At 42.0% G+C, this 20,673-nt stretch overlaps 1 non-coding gene across 1 annotated transcript; it reads right to left on the bottom strand.

Annotated features, from left to right (window-relative positions):
- Positions 1-7,021: 7,021 nt before the first annotated feature.
- LOC116477195 (U6 spliceosomal RNA) lies at positions 7,022-7,125 on the bottom strand. The gene has a single exon (XR_004250396.1). It is a non-coding gene; the product is annotated as a U6 spliceosomal RNA (small nuclear RNA).
- Positions 7,126-20,673: the final 13,548 nt, after the last annotated feature.

Genomic DNA, 20,673 nt, shown 5'->3' with positions numbered 1-20,673 from the left:
TTTTTTCTTTTTTTTTTTTGAGACGGAGTCTCGCTCTGTCACCCAGGCTGGAGTGCAGTGGCGCAATCTCGGTTCACTGCAAGCTCCGCCTCCCGGGTTCACGCCATTCTCCTGCCTCAGCCTCTCTGAGTAGCTGGGACTACAGGCGCCCGCCACCAGGCCCGGCTAATTTTTTTGTATTTTTAGTAGAGACGGGGTTTCACCGTGGTCTCGATCTCCTGACCTCGTGATCGGCCCGCCTCGGCCTCCCAAAGTGCTGGGATTACAAGCGTGAGCCACCGCACCCGGCGCATTAGTTAGAATTTCTATTACAATGTTGGCGAAGAGTGGTATGAGGGGACCTCCTTGCCTTTAGGGGGAAAGCATCTAGCTTCTCACCATTAAGTATGATATTAGCTGTAGCTCTTTTGTGGATGTTCTTCATCAAGTTGAGGGGGTTCCCTTTTATTTGTAGTTTGCTGAGAGTGTTTTAAATGTTCATAAATGGGTTTTGTATTTTGTCAGAGTTTTTTTTTCATCTATTGCATCTACTGATAAAGAAAAATATTTTCTTTTCTAATCTGTTGATGAGATGGATTGCATTAATTGTTTTTTGAATATTAAACAGCTTTGCATACTTTGGATAAATCCCACTTAGTGTATAATTCTTTTTATACAATGTATACATTGTTATATACTATATCGTTTGAATGTATAAAAAATTTTATATATATTCTTTTATTATCTTAATATTTTGTTGAGAGATGTTCATTTTTTGAACATGGCTCAAAATGGCATTTTTGCTCAAATAGTTCTTGAGCAAATGAACATTTTCTATGATCGTTAATTTGCTCAAGAACTATTTGTGAAAAAGTCTATCCCATCTCCATTGAATTGCTTTTGCATCTTTGTGAAAAGTCAGTTGGGCGTATTTGGTAGGTTTGTTTCTGGCCTCTCTGATCTGTTCCATCGATCCATGTGTATCACACAGTCTTAAATACTGTAGTTATATAGTAAGCTCTAACATTGGGAAGAGTGATTCTCCCATTTTACTCTTCATTTTCAATTTCCCTTTGCCTGTTCTGGTCCTTTTCTTTTCTATATAAATTTCATTTATTTAGTTAGTTTTGAGACAGGGTCTCATTCCGTGCACAGGCTTTAGTGCAGTAGCACTGCAGCCTCAACCTTCTGGGCTCAAGAAATCCTCCCATTTCAGCCTACCGAGTAAGCTGGGACTACAGGCGTTTGCCACATATTTGGCTAATTATTTATTACTATTTTTATTATTATTGTTATTCTTGAGACAGAGTCCTAGCTCTATCATACAGGCTGGAGTGCAGTGGGATGATCTTGGCTCACTGCAACCTCTGCCTCCCGGGTTCAAGAGATTCTCCTGCCTCAGCCTCCTGAGTAGCTGGGACTACAGGCGTGCAGCACCACGTCTGTCTAATTTTTGTATTTTTAGTAGAAATGGGGCTTCACCATATTGGCCAGGCTGGTCTCAAACTCCTGACCTCAAGTGATCTGCCCACTTTGGCCTCCCAAAGTGCTGGGATTACAGGCATGAGCCACTGCACCCAGCCTTGGCTAATTATTTTATTTTATTTTTTTATGAAGGCAGGGTCTAACTATATTGCCAGGCTAGTCTCGAACTCCTGGGCCCAAGTGATCCCCCCAGCTTGGCCTCTCAAAGCACTGGGATTACAGGTGTGAGCCACCAAGCCCGGTCCATATAAATTTTAGAATAATCTTGTCTATGTTTACAAAAATTTGGCTAGAATTTTGATACGGATCACATCATACATATGGATCAATGTGTGGAAAATTGCCATCTTTAATAAGTTGACTCTTATAATCCATGAATATAGTTAAGTCTTTCCAACTATTTAGGCCCTCTTTGATTTCTTTTATCAGCATTTGGTAATTTTCAGCATACATAATCTGTATATGTGTTTCTAGATTTAGACATAAGGTTTCATTTTCTTTGGAACAATTGTAAATGATTTGTTTGTATTTCTACCTGTTCATTTTTAGAATAGAAATGCATTCGATTTTTATGTATTGATCTTGGGTCCAGCAATCCTACTGAGCTCTTTTACTAGTTCTGAAAGGTTTTTATGTAGGTTGCTTGAGTTCTGCTCCATAGACAATCATGTTATCTGTACTGGAAACAGTCATATTTTCCTTTCCAGTCTCTATGGCCTTTCTTTCCTCTTCTTCTTCCTCTTCCCCCTCCTCTACTTCTAAGTTGTCAAATTTATGATTTAAAAGTTGTAGTATTCCCTTACTATCATTTTAGTTTTTTCTGGCTTTATGAGGTATACTTGACAAGTAAAAATTATATATCTTTAAGGTGTACAACATGTTTTGATTTATGTATAATTGTGAAATGATTACATTTAAGCTAAGTTACTCATCACCTTACATAGTTATGATTTGAGTGTGTGTGCATGTGGTGAGAACATTTAAGATCAACTTTTTTTTTTTTTTTTTGAGACAGAGTTTTACTCTTGTTGCCCAGGCTGGAGTGCAATGGTGCCATCTCAGCTCACTGCAACCTCCGCCTCCTGGGTTCAAGCAATTCTCCTGCCTCAGCCTCCTCAGTAGCTGGGATTATAGGCACCCATCATCACACCCAGCTAATTTTTTGTATTTTTAGTAGAGACAGGGTTTCACCATGTTTTCCAGGCTGGTCTTGAACTCCTGACTTCAGGTGATCTGCCTGCCTCAGCCTCCCAAAGTACTGGGATTACAGGCATGAGCCACTGCATCCAGACGAGATAAACTCTTTTAGTAAACTTCAAGTATACAATACAGTATTGTTAACTGTAGTTACCATGGTGTACATTGGATCTTCAGAATGTATTCATCCTGCATAACTGAACCTTTGTACCCTTTGACCAACATTTCCCCATCCTTCCCCTCCAACCCTTGTCAACCACCATCTCATTCTGTGCTTTCATGAGTTCCAATTTTTCAGATTGCACATGTGAGATGATGCAGCATTTGTTTTTCTGTGTCTGACTTATTTTACTTAGCATAATGAATGCCCTCCAGGTTCATGCATGTTGTCACAAATGGCAAGATTTCCTTCCTTTTTAAAGCTGAATAATATTCCACTGTATATTAATATACCCATGTCTTCTTTATCTATTCATTTATCAGTGGACAAATGATAAGAGATAAGATTGTTTCCATATTTTGGCTGTTGAGAATAATGCTGCAATAAACATGGGGCTGTAACAACTCTTTGAGACACTGATTTCACTTCCTTTGGATAAGTACCTAGTAATTTAATTGCTGGATCACATGCTAGTTCTTATTTATAATTTTTTTTTGAGATGGAGTTTCGCTCTAATCACCCAGGCTGGAGTGCAGTGGCACGATCTCAGCTCACTGCAACCTCCGCCTCCGGGGTTCAAGTGATTCTCCTTCCTCAGCCTCCCAAGTAGCTGGGATTACAGGTGCCCACCAGCATGCCTTAGTAGAGACAGGGTTGCACCATGTTGGACAGGCTGGTCTCGAGCTCCTGACTTCAGGTGATCCGCCCATCTCGGCCTCCCAAAGTGCTGGGATTACAGGTGTGAGCCACCACGCCTGGCCTTATTTATAATTTTTTAGGGAACTTCACACTGTTTTTTATAGTGGCTATATCAATTTACATTACAAACTATGCATAATGGTTCCCTTTTTTCCATATTCTCACCAACACATTATCTTTTGTGAGGTGTAAGGTGATATCTTTTTGTGATTTTGATGTGCATTTCCCTGAAAATTAGTGATGTTGAGCACACTTTCATATACCTGTTGGCCATTTGTATGTCGTCTTTTGAGAAATATCTACTCAGTGCCTTATCCCATTGTTTAATTGGGTTATTTGTTTTGCTTGTTCATTTGTTTGCTATTGGGTTGTTTGAGTTTCTTGTATATTTTGAATATTAGCCCCTTATTAGATATATGGTTTGCAAATATTTTCTCCCGCTCTGTAGGTTGTTTTTTTGTTCTGTGGATTGTTTTCTTTGCTGTGCAGAAGCTTTTCATTTTACACAATCCCACTGGCTTATTTTTGCTTTTATTGCCTGTCCTTTTTGTGTCATATCCACAAAACAATTACTCAGACCAATGTCAAGAAACTTTTCCATTATGTTTTCTTTTAGTAGTTTTATGATTTCAGGACTTATGTTTAAGTCTTTAATCTATTTTCAGTTGATTTTTGCATATGGTACGAGAAAAAGTCCACTTTCATTCTTCTGCATATGGATATCCAGCTTTCCCAACAGTATTTATTGAAGAGACTATTATTTCCCCATTGTGTGTTTTTGGCACTCTTGTTAAATATCAATTGACCCACAGATGCATAGATTTGTTTCCAGGCTCTCTATTCTGTTCCATTGGTCTAGTTGACTGTTTTTATGCCAGTGCCATGCTATTTTGATTACTATAGCTGTCTTATATATTTTGAAGTCAGGTAGTGTAATGCCTCCAGTTTTATCTTACTTGCTCAAGATAGATTTACCTCCTTAGAGTCTTTTGTGGTTCCTTACAGATTTTAGGTTTGTTCCTCTATATCTATAAAAAAAGGCCATTGGAGTTTTAATAGGGATTGCATTGAATCAGATCTCTTTGGGTAGTATGAACATTTTGACGATACTAATTTTTTCAATTTTTAGTCCATGGACACAGCATGTCTTTCCATTTATCTGTGTCTTCTTTAATTTTCTTCATCATTGTTTTATAATTTTCAGTGTCAAGTTTTTCATGTCTTTGGTTAAGTGTATTCCTATTTTATTCTTTTTGTTGCTGTTGTGAATGGAATTGCTTTCCTAATTTCTTTTTCAGATAGTTCATTCTCTGTGTACAGAAGCACAATTGATTTTTGTTATTTTGTATTCTGCAGCTTTACTGAATTCACTTATAAGGTCTAACTATCTTTTGTTAATATTATTCTTTAATATTGTTTTAATGATTGAAGGATTGATCTGTACTGATATTCCCTGTTTGATTAGTGATTTTTTGTCTGACCTCGGTGATTTATGTTTTTTTTTAATTTTTGTAAGTCTTGCTAGAGACTTATAGATTTTTTGAGATATTTTTTAAAGAACTGCTTTTTGTTTCACTGATTTTTTCTATTCCTTTCCTGTTTTCAATTTTATTGAGTTATTCTATCTTCATTATTTCTTTCCTTCTGCTTGCTTTGTGTTTAGTTTGCTCTTCTTTTTCTAGTTTTGTGAGGTAGAAACTTAGAGAAATGATTTCAGACTTTTCCTCTTCTCATATACGTATGCGTATATATGACATTCATATATGTCATAAATTTTCCTTTTAGCACTGCTTTAGCTGCATCTCACAGATTTTGACACATTTTGTTTTCATTATTATTCAGTTCAATATATTTTCAGATTTCTTCTGAGATTTACTTTTTGATGTTTAATTATTTAGGAGCATGTTGGTTACTTTTCACATATTTAAAGATTTTCCTTTGTCTTTCTGTATTGATTTCTAGTATGATTCTCTTATGACCAGAAAACATACTTTGTATAATTTTAATTCTTTCAAATTCATTGATTTTTAAAAATCATCTAGGATATGGTCTATCTTGGTAAACATTCATGGATGTTTGAAAAGAATGTGTATTCTGCTATCTTGTGGTGGAATGCTCTACAAATCATGCTGACTGACGGTATTGTTCAGTTCTTTATCCTTGCCAATTTTCTGTTAAATAGTTCTATCAGTTGCTGAAAGAGAAGTGATGAAGTCTCCAACTATAATTGCGAGTTTGTCTAGTTTTCCTTTCAGTTATTTCCTTTTTTTTTTTTTTTTTTCTAAGACGGAGTCTCACTCTGTCACTCAGGCTGGAGTGCAGTGGCATGATCTTGGCTCACTGCAACCTCTGCCCTCATGCGATTCTCCTGCCTCAGCCTCCTGAGTAGGTGGGACTACAGGCGCACACCACCATGCTTGGCTAATTTTTGTATTTTTGGTAGACACAGGGTTACACCATGTTGGCCAGGCTGGTCTCGAACTCCTGCTCTCAAGTGATCTGCTTGCCTCGGTTCCCAAAGTGCTGGAATTACAGGCGTGAGCCACCAACATGTGTAGATGGCACATAGTTGGGTAGTGTATTGCTATTTTTGCCAATCTCTGTCATTGAACTGATGGATTTAGATTAGAATTGATACTTAGGGTTTAAGTCTTTCACTGTATTACTTGTTTTCTGTTTCTCACTTCCTTTTTCTTTTCTTCCTGTAGATTACCTCAGCATTTTTCTAGAATTCCATTCTACTTTATTCATGTATTTAAAAATCATATCACCTTATATTATCCTCCTGGTGATTGTACTCTCTCTCTCTCTCTCTCTCTCTCTCTATATATATATATATATATATGCACACACACATATACATACGTATAGATGTAACTTATCATAGCCTCCTCATAAAAATTGTACCACTTTGAGTGAAGTATTGAATGTTTACTTCCATTTAGGCCCCTTGACACTTCCTACTTTTTAAATAAAATGTTCCTAAGTATTTTACATTAAGCACTGCATCATATGGTGTTAGTTTTGCTTCAGCCATCATATATGATTTAAGAAACTCTTGAGAAGGTGAGTCTATTGCTTTTACCTCTATTTTCACCCAATGAGTCAGCCTGCTAAGATTGCCATAACAACATACCACAGGCTGGCGGCTTAAACAGCAGAAATGGATTTTTGCACAGTTCTGTGGGCTGAAAGTCCAAGATCAAGGTGCCAACAGGAGTGTTTCTCGTGGGCCTCTCTTCTCAGGGTGCAGACGGCTGCGTTCTTGCTGTGTCCTCACATGGCCTTTTCTCTATGCAAGTGTGTTGCTGGTATCTCTTCCTTTTCTTATAAAAAACAACAATCCTCCTGGATTAGGGCTCTACCCTCATGAACCCATTTTACCTAACAACCCATTTACAGGCCCTATCAAGAAATATAGTCACATCGGGGGTTGGAGTTTCAACATATGAATTTTTAGAGGAAAGCAATTCAGTCCAGATTGCTTTTTTCTATTCAGAAAAAAAAATTAAACAATTCATGAATTTCTGTGTCACCTTTGTGCAGGGGCCATGTTAATTTTCTCTGCATCGTTTCAATTTTAGTCTAAATGTTGCCAAAGTCATCCTGCCAATAGCTTTTTGAATACTTAAATAACTGTTATTGACTGAGTCTCTTTCTCACCATAGAACTTGGAATTTAGAAATTTTTAATGATATAGACTCATTTTCAAAAGCAAGTTAATGTCTCTTCATCTGAGCCTGCATTGCCAAGACAATCCTAAGCCAAAAGAACAAAGCTGGAGGCATCACACTACCTGACTTCCAACTGTACTACAAGGCTACAGTAACCAAAACAGCATGGTACTGGTACCAAAACAGAGATATAGACCAATGGGTCAGAACAGAGCCCTCAGAAATAACACCACACATCTACAACCATCTGATCTTCAACAAACCTGACAAAAACAAGCAATGGGGAAAGGATCTCCTATTCAGTAAATGATGCTGGGAAAACTGGCTGGCCATATGCAGAAAACTGAAACTGGATCCCTTCCTCACACCTTACATAAAAATTAAGTCGAGATGGGTTAAAGACTTAAATGTAAAATCCAAAACCATCAAAATCCTAGAAAAAAACCTAGGCAATACCATTTAGGACATAGGCATGGGCAAGACTTCATGACAAAAGTGCCAAAAGCAATTGCAACAAAAGCCAAAATTGACAAATGGGATTTAATTAAACTAAAGAGTTTCTGCACAGCAAAAGAAACTATCATCAGAGTGAACAGGGATCCTACAGAATGGGAGAAAAATTTGCAATCTATCCATCTGACAAATGTCTAATATCCAGAATCTACAAGGAACTTAAACAAATTTACAAAAAAAAAAAACAAACAACTCCATCAAAAAGTGGGCAAATGATACGGACACTTCTCAAAAGAAGACATTTACGTGGCCGAAAAACATATGAAATAAAACTCAACATCACTGATTATTAGAGAAATGCATATCAAAACCACAGTGAGATACCACCTCATATCTGTCAGAATGCCGATTATTAAGAAGTCAGGAAACAACAGATGCTGGTGAGGCTGTGGAGAAATAGGAACACTTTTACACTGTTGGTAGGAATGTAAATTAGTTCAACCATTGTGGAAGACAGTATGGTTATTCCTCAAGGATCTAGAAACAGAAATATCATTTGACCTAGCAATCACATTACTGGGTATATACCCCCCAAAATATAAGTCATTCTACTACAAAGACACATGCACATTTATGTTTACTGCAGCACTATTTACAATAGCAAAGACATGGAACCAACTCAAATGCCCATCAATGATAGACTGGATAAAGAAAATGTGGTACAGACACCATGGAATACTATGCAGCCACAAAATAGAATGAGATCATGTCCTTTGCAGGGACATGGATGAAGCTGGAAACCATCATTCTCAGCAAACTAACACAGGAACAGAAAACCAAACACCACATGTTCTCACTCATAAGTGGGAGTTGGACATTGAGAACACATGGACACAGACAGCGGAACAACACACACCAGGGCCTGTAGGGGGGTGGGGGGTGGGGGGTGAGGGGAGGGGACTGAGGATGGGTCAATAGGTGCAGCAAACCACCACGGCACACATATACCTATATAACAAACCTTCACATTCTGCACATGTATCCCAGTTTTGTTTTGTTTTTTTTCGGAAGAAATAAAGAAAAAAAAAGCAGTGCAAAACTTAACTTAAAAATTTGCATAAAATTGGTGATTACAATTATGATACATAATTACAATAGAGTATTATAAGGGCTATAGTAGAGGGAAACAAAGTTAAAAACATGAAAGTAAAAGATTCAAGATTTTTCAGAATATCACTTTTTTTTTTTTTTTCTCACTTTGTTCACAGGCTGGAGTGCAATGGTGCGATCTCGTCTCACTGGGGCCTCGACCTCCAGGGCTCAAGTGATCCTTCCGCCTCAGCCCTCCAAGTAGCTGGGACTACAGGCATGCACCACCACGCCCAGCTAATTTTTCTGTACTTTTTGTAGAGAAAGGGTTTTGCCATGTTGCCCAGGCTGGTCTCAAACTCCTGAGCTCAAGTGATCTACCTGCCTCGGCCTCCAAAGTGCTGGGATTACAGGTGTGAGCCACCGCGCCAGGCCCAGAATATAACTTTTTAAGTTCTGATGGGACACTGTGGTTCTTAGCCAAGATGGCTAATCCCATACTCAGTGTAAATAGCCATTGAACCAATTTGACTATTAAAATAGCTTCAGTTTGGAATGTGTTCTGCAGCCCTGTAATAACACATCCTTTTATTCGCTGAACCAAAGGCTTATCCTTGATTGAGCTTACTTCTGCTAGCAGCAAAAGAATCAGACATCTGTAGTTCCTGGGTCCAAGGATCACAGGCATCTTTTTCAGTGGGGAGTAGCTGTCAACAGAGCCCTCGGCAAGATCATCAGGACGAGGGTAACTGCCTTTAGTCCCAGCTCCAAATATCTTCCGTACCTCCCTTCTGTAGCCCCTCTGCTTTGTTTAGCATCTACAGGATGAGAACAGCAGCATCTACACCCTGGGCTATGGGGAATCACACATCTTTCTCTACGTTCTCACACACAACACCCTTAACCCCACATGTGAGGGTTCTTTCCACACTGATTAATTCTCCAAAGCCAGGTGGCTGCCACAATTCTATTCAATTCTGACACTCTCCACCTGAAGTTAGCAGCAGACCTATAAGCTAAGGGCTTAGACCCCAGGACTGCCCCCTTTACAGATGCCAATCATCCACGGAACTTCTGACCAACAGATAGTAAATTGGGGGTTCCCATAACCTTCTTTTAGGGTTCCATAATTTGCTAGAATGGCTGAAGAACTCAGGGAAACATTCTTTTTATGTTTACAGGTTTACCATAAAGAATATTATAAAGCAGCGATCCCCAGCCTTTTTGGCCACGAGGGACCTGTTTCATGGGAAACAATTTTTCCACAGACTGGGGTCAGGGGGATGGTTTTGGGATGATTCAAGCAGATTACATTGATTGTGCACTTTATTTCTATTGCCATTACATTGTAATATATAATGAAATAATGATACAACTCACCATAATGTAGAATCAGTGGGAGCCCTGAGCTTGTTTTCCTGCAACTAGGTGGTCCTCTCTGGGGGTGATGGGAGACAGTGACAGATCATCAGGCATTAGATTCTCATGAGGAGCGGGCAACCTGGATCCCTTGCGCGTGTAGTTCACAATAGGTTTCACGCTCCTATGAGAATCTAATGCTGCTGCTGACCTGGCAGGAGGCGGAGCTCAGGGGATAATGCAAGTGATAGGGAGTGACTGTAAATACACAGGCAGCTTTGCCAGTCGCTCACCTCCTGCTGTGCAGCCTGGTTCCCAACAGGACACAGGCTGGTACAGGTCTGTGGCCAGGGGGTTGGGGCCCCTGTTATAAAGGACACAGATGAACAGTCAGGTGGGGAATATGCAGGGTGAGGTCTGAAGGGTCCTGAGTGCAGCAGTTGGGGGGTGCCACCCTCCTGGCACCTGGATACGTTCACTAACCTGGAAGCTCATCAAATACAGTTATTAAGAGATTTTATAGAGGTTGATTACCAGCACCCCTACCCCCTTTCCCAGAGGCAGGTGGGTGAGGCTGAAAGTTCCCACCCTCTACTGGCATGGTCTTTCTCATGCCCACCCCATCCTGAGGCTGTCCCAGGACCCAGCCTTGCTTACTTTGTTAGCAGGCACTCAGGTGTGATGGGAAGGGGCTCCTGGCCAACACCAAAGACAGCCCTGACACACAGGAAAGGCGTTTAGGGGCTGTGTGCCAGGAATGGGGGACAAAAACCCAATTTATTTAAAAAAATTTTTTTAATTTAAAAATTGTTTCAGGGTCGGGCTCTCACGCCTGTAATCCCAGCACTTTGGGAGGCCAAGGCGGGCGGATCACGAGGTCAGGAGATCGAGACCATCCTGGTTAACACGGTGAAACCCTGTCTCTACTAAAAATACAAAAAATTAGCCGGGCGCAGTGGCGGGCGCCTGTAGTCCCAGCTACTCGGGGGGGCTGAGGCAGGAGAATGGCGTGAACCCGGGAGGCGGAGCTTGCAGTGAGCCGAGATTGTGTCACTGCACTCCGGGCTGGGCGAAAGACTGAGACCCCATCTCAAAAAAAAAAAAAAAAAAAAAAAAAAAAACAGGCAAAGAACTGAACAGACACTTCACCAAAGAAAACATATGGATGGCAAATAAAAAGATGCTCAAAATCAATTTTCATTGGTGAATGCAAATTAAAATAAAAATGGCCTAACACCGTACACCTAGCTGAATGACTCGCATCACAAAAAACCCAAACCTCACAATACCGAGTGCTAATAAGGATGTGGAGCAACCAAAACTCTCGTATGTTTCCCATGGGAATACAAACTGGAACAGTTGTTATAAAAATTGTTTCAGAAATTAAAATAATAATATATATATTTTTTACTTTTGAAAGCTGTTTAACTTTTTTTTTTTTTTTTTAATGAAATAGATTTCTTGTCATTCCACAGGGTGGTAGAGATCAAATCCAGGATGGGACACGAGGGCTTAACCCTAACCCTAACCCCTAACAGGAAAGACCTGTGCTTCTCAAGCAGGGGAAGCACCCCCAGGGACTGAGGAGAAAGGCGCCCTTCAAGAGCGGGTAATGCGCAATTCCTGGGCATTGACTGCACCTGAAGATATGCTCAAAAAACCATTCTTCCAACAAGGAAGCAAACACAAGTACTTTAAGCAGTAAAAGGAAAGTTAACGAGATTTTTGGGTAAAACATGGGACTTCAAAGAGATTTTTTACCCTTGAAGTGAGCTGAGTCCCAGGTGTGCTGGGCTGTGGGCTCGCCTTCCTCTGACACTGGTGGGTCTTCAGGGAAGCGGGGAGAAACTGTATTAGTCTGTTTTCACCCTGTTGGTGAAAAGAAAGAGAAGTTTAATGGACTTACAGTTCCACACGGCGGGGGAGGCCTCGCAATCCTAGTGGAAGGCGAAAGGCATGCCTTACATAGCAGCAGACAAGAGAGAATGAGGACCAAGCAAAAGCGTTTTCCTCGTAGAAAACCATCAGATCTCGTGAGACTTACCCACTGCCATGAGAACAGTACGGGGGAACTGCCCCGTGATACAATTATCTCTTACCAAGTCCCTTCCACAACATGTGGGCGTGATGGGAGCTACAATTCAAGATGAGATATGGGTGGGAACACAGCCAAACCATACCAGAAACCCTATCTTTTTTTTTTTTTTTTTTTTTTTAAAGATCTATAAATATAAAGGCAGCGTAGAAACCTCAGGGAGCCTGGACTTGGCACAGCCTAGAACTAACACAGTTCAGATTCGCTTTGCCTGGAGGACTGGAAGGATGGGCCTGCCTGGCGCATGAGAGACCAGAGCTTTCTGGCAAAAATTCTCAGCCCAAGATTAGGCACAGTGCAAATTTGGTCCCAGGACATCAGGCCAGTTTGAGAGGCCCAAAGAGCTATGCCTGAGTCCCGGAGGCCAGTGGATTAGTTCAAGAACATTAAACCAAGGTGTGTGTTGCAAGAAATTTCACTCAGGTGTTTGTTGCAAAAGATACATTAAAATCCTAAGTCCTGGGACCTGTGAAGTGGCCTTCTTTGCAAATAGGATTTTTGCAGATGACATCGAGATGTGAGCTAGGATGAGGTCAGCAGGGTAGGTCTTAATCCAACATGACTGATGTCCTTACTGAAGGACATCTGAAGAGGAGGAGAGACACATGGGGTCATGGCTGTGTGAAGACAGAGGTGGAGACTGGGGTGACGCACCAGCAATGCCAGAAGAGGGAAGAGGGGAGGGAAGCTTCCCAGGAGGTAGCACGGCCCTGCCGATACCGTGATGTCAGACTTCTGGGATCCAGAACTGTAAGGGAACAAATTTCTGTTGTCTAAAGGCACCCAGTTTGTGATGCTTTGCAACACACCACAAATGATGGATGACAAATACAGCATCCATCATAACACAGAAGCCCAGTGACTCGGCAGAGGCGGTGATGTGCTCTGGCAATTTCCAAAGAGACCCTTGCTGGCGTCCCAGCGGTTATATCCACACTGAGTTAGACACTAATGGGGTTTGGGACACAAGACCCTGAAATCTGGCACCTTGCATATTCCCGCAATTCACTGCCATCAGGTGACACCCGCTCTGTGTACTCACCCTTTTCCACCACTGTCCTCTCTCCATCAAGCTTAGCCTAAAGATACACAGGCCTCCCTGTGCCTTTTGGTCTTCACATCTAAAGGTGCTTATGTCTTGTAAAAACTACATACAATAAAATAAATTCGCCTGCTTTTCTCTTGTTTATCTGTCTTTTATGATAGGTGTCTCAGCCATAAACCTAGCGATGGGTGAGGAAATAACTTTTTCTTCCCTTACAGAACTGGATTCAGCACCGCAAAACCGAAACCGCCCTCCAGAAAAGAGTCACCTGCGAGAACGCAGGGCTTGCCTTTCTCTCCGGTTGCTGAGAGTCCCTGGCTGGCTTGGGGACCCCATGGGGCTGCTGCTCGCTCTTGCCTGGTGCTGGCGGGGACTTCCTGCTCCTGACCTCATACTACCTCTGCGGTAGAGGGCCTGGGACAGAGGGGATCCCTGACCATCCCGCCAGCCCTATTCTCAGGAAGCTTCTGGAATCTCCATCCAAAAGCTTCACTGACATTCTGCTGACCAGAGCGTGGTCATAGGGCCACCCCATCTCACAAGGGGGCTGGAAAAATGCATTTTCTTCAGCTGCGCACCTTATACCCCACAGCAGTACTGCGGGCCTGGTAGTGAGGAAGAGGATGGGTAATGGAGGTTAGGTCAGCAGCTAGCAGTGTTGGCCACCAGGGGAGAGTCACAGCCACTTTCTGGGCCTGGTGGTGACTTCACATCGGTTGCCAGGAGGAAGATTTTGAAGATCCTGTAAGTGTTAGTAATAGCAACGCTGCTACTGCTACGGAGTGCAAGGAATGATGGCAGCTGGGGTTGGAGCTCCTGCTGGGCTGGGGGGAGAGAGAGAGCCTGGCTGCGCTTTTCAGAATGCCTGTGTTGACGTTTATTTTCTTGTTTCAGTTTGTTTTGCTTTGTTTGTTTTACCTGCAGGCCTGTCGAGCCCTCTTGTAAATAATTCTCCAGTGTCTGCCGTTGAAGGTATCCAGGAGCTAACTTCAGGACTCTATCATCCCCTCTTCATTTGGGGGAATTTCCTCTACTTACTTGAAACATTCAGATTTTCCACTGTCAGTTTTGGGTGAATGAATTATGCTTATTACTTTTAATAAAAGTCTTCAAGATCTCATCAGTGCCATGTCTTTTTCTTAGGCCTTGAAAATCATTCTTGGTTTATTTTTGAGAAATATTTAGGCCAGGTGTCGTGGCTCATGCCTGTAATCCCAGCACTTTGCGAGGCTGAGGCAGAAGGATTGCTTGAGGCCAGGCTGGGCCACATATCGAGATTCTGTCTCTACAAAAACTAAAAAATTAGCCAGATGTCATGGTGCATACCTGTAGTCCCAGCTACTTGGGAGACTGAGGCAGAAGGATGACTTGAGCCCAGGAGCTTGAGGCTGCAGTGAGCTGCGATAATGCCACTTCACTGCAGCCTGGGCAACACAGTGAGACCCTGTCTCAAAAAAAAAACACCAAAATTAATTTTAAAAAATTCAAATAGTCATGAAAATCATTCTTGATTTCAGTTTTAGAGTGCTGCTTATTATTTTGAAAGACTTAATCTTAAATTGTATGTTCTGTTTCCAAATTTCTCCTTACTTGTCACTTAAAATTGATGTCTCCTTTATATATTGAAATGTCATTTCTGAGATATTTCAATCATGAGATTTTTTCCAGTTTGGTGCTATTCTGGTGTCTAATAATAATCACTTAGGAAAAAACACAAAGATAATTTCCCAGGCTTAAGTATTTTTTTCTTTAGTAGATTCAATGTACCTTTAACTTCACTAAATACATATTGAGAGATTCGCTTCCCATTTTTACACAGAGCCCGTCATAATGTCCTAATTCATAAGTGTGCTCCATATACTTGGGACTAAAAGAACAGAAAATTTTCCTGTTTGGATAAAAATCCTGCTGCTCATGTTTGACAGCAATACATACTATTTTGGGGAATTTAACAGGATGAAGCAATGCCTAATGACCGGGGGCTGCATTTTTTTCTGCCTTGTTTGATGCACGCACCCCCTCCTGTTCCCATACCGGCCTTCCCCCCAGCAGCCGCATGTCTGCTGTGCATTTTGTGTTTGTCGTGTGCCTGTGCAAATCCCATGTTGTTCCGTCTGCGTGTTCTTGTCTCCTCTGTTCCTTTTTTCCATTCAGCGCCTCCAGGTCTCTGTCTGTCTCCAATCTGCTGCTTCTCAGCGCTGCACCATCATCTGTGGTGGGGCTTCCACTCCATTTTCCTTATCTGTTGTCCCTGGGTGGCTTAGATTTGTGAAAGGGGCATTAAAGAGAGGTCAGAGTACCCAACTGTGGTAGCATCAGATGGAAGAGTGGCCCAGGCCAGGGAGACCCCGTGCAAAACCTCAGGTGGGAGTAAGCCTGCTGCTTGCAGAGAACAGAAGTCAGGCTGGCCTAACTGGCACCGAGGGCATGGCTATAGGAGGAGGCATGGAGGTAGACGGGCCAAATTAGGCAGCCAGCCTCCCTGAAAAGGGACTCCTGAGAAATTGAAAGGCAGAAATGGTCAATTCTCTTTAACCAGCTAAAGCGTATGAAATTCCCACTATGTGCCAAGTTTTCTGCAGACTGTGTCTTCATCCTTACAATGGATTAAGTGTTGTGGTCCTTACTGTATTGACGAGGCTTAGGAGGCTCTGAGCTGTCACTTATCACAGTCACAGGAAAAGAGCTGGCCTGGGATTTCCATCCAGAACAACTCCACTCGCCCATACTGGCATCCCTGCATCTCCACGGTGTAACAGACTGCAAGGCCCTGCTGTCCTGAGTGATGGTGAGTTGAGCCAGCCATGAAGGACCTCTGGGTTTTCTCTCAGAGATGACTGAAGGAAAAGAGTATGGGCAAATCTGAAAGGAGATTAAGAACGGAAATCCCCAGGCCAGGCACGGTGACTCGCCTATAATCCCAGGCACTTTGGGAGGCTGAGGTGGGTGGATCACTTGAGGTCAGGAGTTCAAGACCAGCCTGGCCAACATGACGAAACCCCATCTCTACTAAAAATACAAAAAAATTAGCCGGGCATGCTGGCACGCACCTGTAATCCCAGCTACGCGCGAGGCTGAGGCAGGAGAATCGCTTAAACCTGGGAGGTGGAGGTTGCAGTGAGCAGAGATTGTGCCATTGCACTCCAGCCTGAACGACAAAGCAAGACTCTGTATCCAAAAAAAAAAAAAAAAAAAAGAACTGAAACCCCCAAAACTTGTGAAACCAGCCCCAAGAATAACAGAAACAAATGAGGAGAGAACTGTTAATATTGCAGTATATCTGATAACGTTTGTATAAACTTAACCAGAAAATAAAGGAGTGAATGCAGTAGCTGGCATCTGTTATGATGAAACGCTGTCATGATACAGAAGAGCAGCTTCTGGAGCCATCTGAGCAGAAGCCGGCTAGGGAAGCAATGGGGCCACGCCTCACAGCTGGGACTGGGAGCTCTCACAGACACTTGGTTTCCGGCCACTCCGGCTGCACTCGGAATCTTAGCCTTGAAGTCCGGTGGGGACCTTGCACCTTCTCTCTGGATGGGCCCCAACAGTGCAAAACAATAGGGTATATTTTCTACTTTTAAAATTGTAGTGAAAAATTGGAGGAACACACTTGGCTGATAGAATGAATAAAGCGTGGTAATGAAGAATATTTGTAAAAAGATCTGTCTCATTTCCCTCTAAAGGCCTTCTTTCTTGACTCATAGAGGAAAAAAAGTGTCAACAGTGAGAAACTGCAGAAAAACCACCCAAAGGACAGGGAGGGTGAGCTGCTCGGGGCTCCTGAATCATTTCCGCAGGGTCTCTGTGGCTCCATTCCTTCCTCTCCCACCCACAGGGTCTTTAGACGCCCTGACCGATGGAGCAGCTGTGAGCCTGAGAGAAGGCCCAAGGTGTTGGAATTTCAGAGTGAAACTCAGAAGAATCGACAGTGGAGAAGAAAAGAAAGGAAGCAGATCCAGCTTTCTTCATCGTGGTAAGAGTAGTGGAGCCCAGCCGAGGCACTGGGTGGATGTTAGTAAAGGCCAGGAGTGATCTTTACTAACCTGAAAAACAAGTCACAAAGCCAGCTGTGCCTGGTTTCATCTTCCAAGGGCATGTCAGGGATCAGTGTGTCACCTTATTAATATTGGAGCATCTTAGGGTCCGTGCGAATTCCTGAAACTCATGGAATTTAATGGACAGATCTTCCTCCAGGGACTTACTGTCCTGGATTATGAAAACTACAACTGGACTTGGCTTACTTTATTCATCAGGCTCTAGGTGACCCATAGAGGCTGCAGAATTCTCCCACCGTTAAATGTGTACTCATAAACACAGGGATATACCAACTTAAACAGCACACAGCTCTTCAGTGGACAAGGAGGGAGTTTGACAAGATGCTCTTGGTAGGGACTCATTTTGACCATAAAATTCTATAAACATAAGTATTTAGAAATCTAGGGACCAGGTTACAACCACCACTCTAACTGGATTAACTGGAAACACACACACACACACACACACGCACACACACACACACACACAGATGCACACAGAGGCATTTCATTGATGAAACAAATCCTGTCATATAACTAATACAGTCTAGCTTTAAATCCTATTCACCAAGCAAAGAATCTGATGGTAAATTGGGTGCATGTTTTGGGGCTGTCTGTAAGATATCCCAGTCTCTGTTTATTTCCAGTTGCTCTTCCCAACCCATACTCCACTATAGAATGTCCCTCAAATGGGCTACACCATAGCAATCACCTGCGCACTTGAGAAAAACACACAGCGCTCAGGGCTTTCCCCTAAGATTTTGATTTAGGGGGTCCGGTTGGGATGCAGAAGCCTGTATTTTTATCACACTTCTCATGTCATTCCTTTGATTCTGATGATTAGGTAAGTCTGGGAAATCCTGACTTGAGTAACCTGCCCACGACTATTGGTGGCCCAGTTACATCTCATTTAAGTGAAATTACATCTGGCTTAAATGAAATGATGGTTCCTGATCATGGGACTGATCCTTTGCAGCACCAAATGAGAACGCATTTGGATTTATCTATAATGGTTTCCTCATCACAGACCTTGGGGTGGTCTCAGAATTTTCTGCTACACAATCATTCTCTTAGCCCTTTCATTTTTTTTCCTTTTTTATTGAGACGGGGTCTCACTCTGTCACCGAGGCCAGAGTGCAGTAGCGTGATCTTGGCTCACTGCAACCTTTGCCTCCCAGGCTCAAGTGATCCTCCCACCTCAGCCTCCCAAGTAGCTGGGACTACAGATGCGTGCCACAAATGCCTAGCTAATTGTTTGTATTTTTTATGGAGATGGGGTTTTGCCATGTTGCCCAGGCTTGTCTTGAACTCCTGGGCTCAAGCAATCCTCCTGCCTCAGTCTCCCAAAGTGCTGGGATCACAGGCGTGAGCCACCACTCCAGTTTGCCCTTTCATTTTCCCTTAGTTTTATATTCCTAGTGGTTTCTTGGTTAACTTTCATCTGTTTGAAATTTTCTCTAACCTAACACTCTATTACTTGGAATGCAATTGGGTTTTATTTTAGCTTTTAAGCTACCTTTATGTATTTTAAAATTATTTTCTCCTGATTTTTAAAATTTAGAATGACATAATTTATGGCACTATTTTTGAATCTTTAAAATATTATTTTAAATACTGTACATAATACCATCTTTCATTGTGTTATGCTAAGACAACATCCATCTCTTTTTTACCAGTCTTAGCTTAGGTATCTAGTGCTCTATCTGACATCTGATTTCCAGTGGCGGGAGCTTTACCTTCTTGACCAATTGACACTGGAAAGTCAAGGCAGAGGTCAAGTCAAAGCATCATAAATGTCAGCTGGGGAGAATACGTGCTAAATGTCATCATCATGGAAAATTTTACAGTATGTACCTACTGTACAATTGCAATACATTCATTTGCACGTTGGCAATATAAAGAAGTTTAAATTCTCATCCTTGGCAATCTTAAATTCTAGCTGCAGAGGTTAAGATATGAATGTAAAACATTTTTCAAAAAGCAGAGGTTAAGATAGGAACGTAAAACATTTTTTATATTAAATATTTCTTTCAGAACAAGATTATTTGTAAATCAGATGAGAAAGATTCCCAAAGCAAAATCAATCTTTGATGCTTAGATCAGATGTGTTCTATCTCCTTGTAATATGGAATTCTTCAGAAGGTAAGTTCCTTTCTAAAACATATCTTTTTTTTTTTTTTTTTTTTTTTTTTTGAGATGGAGTCTTGCTCTGTTGCCAGGCTGGAGTGCAGTGGCACGATCTCTTTGGTTGAAGCAATTCTCTTGCCTTAGCCTCCCGAGTAGCTGGGACTACAGGCGCATGCTACAATGCCCAGCTAATTGTTGTATTTTTAGTAGAGATGGGGTTTCACCATGTTGGCCAGGATGGTCTCGATCTCTTGACCTTGTGATCCACCAGCCTCAGCCTCCCAAAGTGCTGGGATTACAGGCGTGTGCCACCATGCCCAGCTCTAAAACATATCTTAATCTATTTTTTTATATTGTTATTTTTTTTTTTGAGACGGAGTTTCACTCTTGTTGCCCAAACTGGAGTGCAATGGCGTGATCTCAGCTCACTGCAACCTCCACCTCCCAGGTTCAAGTGATCCTCCTGCCTCAGCCTCCTGAGTAGCTGGGATTACAGGTGCCCGCCACCATGCCTGGTTAATATTTGTATTTTTAGTAGAGACAGGGTTTTGCCATGTTGACCAGGCTGGTCCTGAACTCCTGACCTCAGGTGATCTGCCTGCCTCGGCCTCCCAAAGTGCTGGGATTACAGGCATGAGCCACCGTGCCTGGCTCTTAATCTATTTTAAATATAACTTTGTACAGTCATATTCACAGTCTTTCATATTAGATATATTAAGGAAATGCTATTCTATAAAATGGTATTAAAACTACTTCCCAGGAAAGGAAGGACATATGTCTAATCAATAGGAAAGAACCAGGCATAATGTAAATGTAAAAAGTAAACAACAGTAACCCCTGCCCTTTGAGACTGTCAAGGAATTTAGGAAGCAGAAGGTAGAGGTGAGAGAAAAGGGGACATCATCTTTGAGAATCAAGAACAATTCCCTCAGGACTAGAAACCGACAAATTATATTACTCATGTCAACTGAAAATTAGCATTGCCCCTACCAAATATGCATGTACTGACAGACTAGAAATAACTCTCAGGAATGCACCTGCCAACAGAGCGTGGACTGTATCACTCCCTGAGCGGTGACACTGCATTTCCAATACCACACTGGGCTGGGCTGTAGGTGCAGAGTCAATAATGAGCACAATTGCATAATTGGTAGATAAGAAAAATCCAAAACTTAACATCAGAAAGACATACTGTAATAATGGCAAAAGAGAGGAATAGAGATTGAGGAGAGACATTTCAAAACCTCTCCATTGTCTACCCTAATGGCACGCCT

The sequence above is a fragment of the Hylobates moloch genome, unplaced genomic scaffold (genome assembly GCF_009828535.3).
Source record: "Hylobates moloch isolate HMO894 unplaced genomic scaffold, HMol_V3 SCAFFOLD_2, whole genome shotgun sequence".
Taxonomy (NCBI): Eukaryota; Metazoa; Chordata; class Mammalia; order Primates; family Hylobatidae; genus Hylobates; species Hylobates moloch.
This window is presented reverse-complemented; position numbering and strand designations above follow the sequence as displayed.